This window comes from Plasmopara halstedii (assembly GCF_900000015.1).
Source record: "Plasmopara halstedii genome assembly, contig: Scaffold_2386, whole genome shotgun sequence".
In the NCBI taxonomy this organism is placed as follows: Eukaryota; Oomycota; class Peronosporomycetes; order Peronosporales; family Peronosporaceae; genus Plasmopara; species Plasmopara halstedii.
In genome coordinates, this window is record NW_020189293.1 from 611,711 (window position 1) to 615,180 (window position 3,470).

Here is a 3,470-nt window from a genome sequence, read left to right on the forward strand (position 1 = left end):
TCAAAAAGAATACGGTACGTGGCTGGGTAGCCAGTAATCATGCATGTATTTAGATTTTACTAAATATATTTAGTATATTTAGTAAAATCTAAACATTTAAAATTAGGCGGCTTTGCCGCTGATAAAAATAAATAAAAATCAGTTTTGAATTTATACCGAAAAGTTTATTAGCCTTAGGTAAGGCAATAATTACTCTTGGAGTAAGCGGATTGCGATCCGCTAAATCGTACTTGTTCTAAATATAGACTGAAAGGTCGGTGACCTCAAAGCGCAAAGCTACAGCAGCACCGCTGCAGCTCTCATTAGGGCTTCATATAAGTTTCGCATCGCGGGAATGTGCCTTGGGAGCATCCTCACATGAGTAACGTGAAGGAAAGTATACTGCTAAGTGCACCAAATGCCGCATGAACGTTTCATAAAGCCTGGCAATCTTGCGTGATAATATTCTGTTGCTAGGAGTTGCGACAGGCTTATTAATGGCCTTTTTGACAGCAAACGACATTAGCTAGCAGGCTGCAGTGATGCTTATAGAGAAGAAGCCACTCATATCGTATGCGCACGTCACGAATTAAATTCTATAACTTGATCATCACTGGTCTATAATATATGTCTTACGAATATGTTTTCTCTCGACATCAGCAAGCATGTTGCGCTTGTGGACTAGTGCCACAGATTCCATCTTTGTCAATGCAGCTGCTAAATTGATTCGATACTGATAACATTCGATTTCTTAAAGTGACAGGATTATCATATTTGTACACCAAATCGTTAGTAAATCCTTATTCTCAGGATAATTTAGAACAATTTGTCGAACATTATGGTTCTTTAAAGATTAGCTTAAAGTCCTCGACGAGGTAATTCGTCGCCCGTGGTGGGCGCTCGGTTCCGAGGCTTTGGATGTGCATCCCTTGAAGCCGCGGACGTGTTGTCAGAAGTTGCATCGCGTGAAGGAGACGAAGAAGGGCTGTGACCGCGGGCTCTCTCGGAACCAGCGAGGCTGGTTGTCTTTCGTGTCCTAACACAGCCCTCATTGAGCAGAGAATGCTAATTTCTAAGCGAACAAATCTAAGGTCGTTATAGAACTACCTAGGACTTGAGCCTATTGTTGAACACCGACGATATGACCCCAAGTATGCCGCAGCTCAATAAGCAGGAGCCCTGGAAATTGACGTGGCGAGGCAAGAAATTCTGATTCTGGCTGTTTTAACGCTATAATGGAGCCTGGTAAATCATCCAATTTCTAAAGGATTATAAACATATAGTTCATTTATTGTGGAGAATCCAGCATTCTATTGTTAGCTTCAAATTAAAGCAACAGCGCAGAAGTCTCTAGGGATGTAGAGGTGTCTTAGACACGCGAGCCTTGTACGAGGCGACAGTTAAATGTGAATTGTGGGTGCTCACAATTGTGATGGGGGAGAGTGTGACGAGGTTACACGTACCCTGGTATGAAAGGGTGGGTCACACAAGATGGTCTGACCACACAATGGTGTCTCCTAGATTAATGCGCATCCAGCAAGATCGCCATGACGTACAAACTCCAGATGTGATTGACATTTGAGTTAATTGCCCGCAAGCGGGTAGCAAATCTTGTTTGAAGCAAATACTAATAAAGATGCCGGGATGATGTCCATCGAGTTAACAAAAAATGCGGCAGTTTTGTCGCTGAAATAGTAACCCACGGAGACTGCTACTGCTAAGGGACGCGATATAAACTTTAATGTGAGTGACAATCTCACAGCTATTTGTTGGCCACCACAACTATGCAGATCAAATGTGGTGAGAGGTGTGTGCTATAGTGGACGATTTACGGGTCCAGCTTGCGGCCAACAAAATCGCGAAAGTCATTTTTACGAATTTGGAGACCACTTTTATGTACTATATTACGTCCTACATTATGACATTGCATAAGATTAAAAACAAAGCTGTTTAATCGCGAGAGTCGGTTGGGGTGCGGAAGGGGTCATCAATCACAACCTAGCCGAGTACGAATGTTTTAAACAAACTTCCTGTTGCTGAGCAGCATCTTAAGATTCTACATGCTACATCTACAGGGGCATCATACATTTAAGCCTCGCGCTCCCAACCGCTATCGATTAAGAGGCTCACAGAGTCAAGCCCTAATGTTGAGCTGGTAGAAGAAGTCTTATCGAGAAAATAGTAGGCGTAGAGGCTTTCTAAAAATGACCAGCTTTACTGTGTCTCGTGGCAAATGAGGTTAAATTTATAAATATTTCGGCCGTAAATACGTGACATTCTCTCAAAAAGTATGATTCGAAACCCACATGAATGATTGTTGAAAGCAACTCATCGATCTGTGAGAAGTCACTGAGAACCGTGATACACGTATTTTGTGCAGAGCATCTATATAAAACCTGTCAGAGCCATGTCAAGAACCAATGCTATAATCACAGCTTCGAGTTGGGTTACAATAATCTTTTATGGGGTATGACGTGATAATACGACCAAACTTTGCGGTCTTCAAGGGCTATCTTCGCTGAGAAGGATCAGAACGGCCCCGTGCCGCAAACTACAGGCAAAATCAGATGGAGACAGGCGACTGTGAGTCCCAGAAAATAGCGTCTGCCCTCTGTGGTATAAGTGACGACGCACTAGTGTTACGGTGTGATACTAGAACAGAGTTAGCAACACCGAGTGAAGTTACCACTGTGCAAAAGACCGGAGCCCCACCATTAAATACACCCGTAAAAGACTAACTAAGTCATTTCCCTGATAGATACTCTAGCAGATCCCGAATGCATGTACAGACTCAAATGATCAGCTTACCCAGATGATATCAAATATATCATTCGTCTGAGTAGAGTTTGTGATTGCGGACACCGGAAAAAGCCAGGAGCGAGTCAGCTGTCCTCTTATGGATACCTTATATCTGTGTTGGAGATGCCACGACTTGAAAAGGATCCGCCACAATTTGTACTTTGCGATCGGGACGTTTGTCATAAGCTTAACCTAGCTACTGGAGCCAAACAGTGCAAGACACGCGATTGCGATTATCAGGGGAAAGTGCGATGTCTCAGACATTTTCTTTTGTACAAAGCCCGAGACGGATTTGTCGAGAGAGTGTGTGCAAGTGTCACCGCTTGGCACCAACTTTCTGTTCAGAAAATACTGACGCCATGTGGCGAATTGAGCATGTTCTCGAGTGCAGCCATGATGACGGCGCAAACATCATTTCTTGAAACCGATGTGTTGCAGCATGATAGGGCGAACCCTGTATTGCGCTCTCAACTACTTGCTGTCACATGCTTGGGCAAATTAGCCACGATACCAGTCCCAGTAAGTGCTGGCTTTTACTTACTGTGCATCTATTTTTCGATCGCCGTCATGCCGCTTCCGGTGATCGGCTGTCGGAGACCGTACGGTGCACGCTCGTCCGGTGGAAGGTCATGCTACGTAATATCCCAGCGCGTCTTGTACCACCCGATCCAAGTCGCTCGCCACCACGTCGA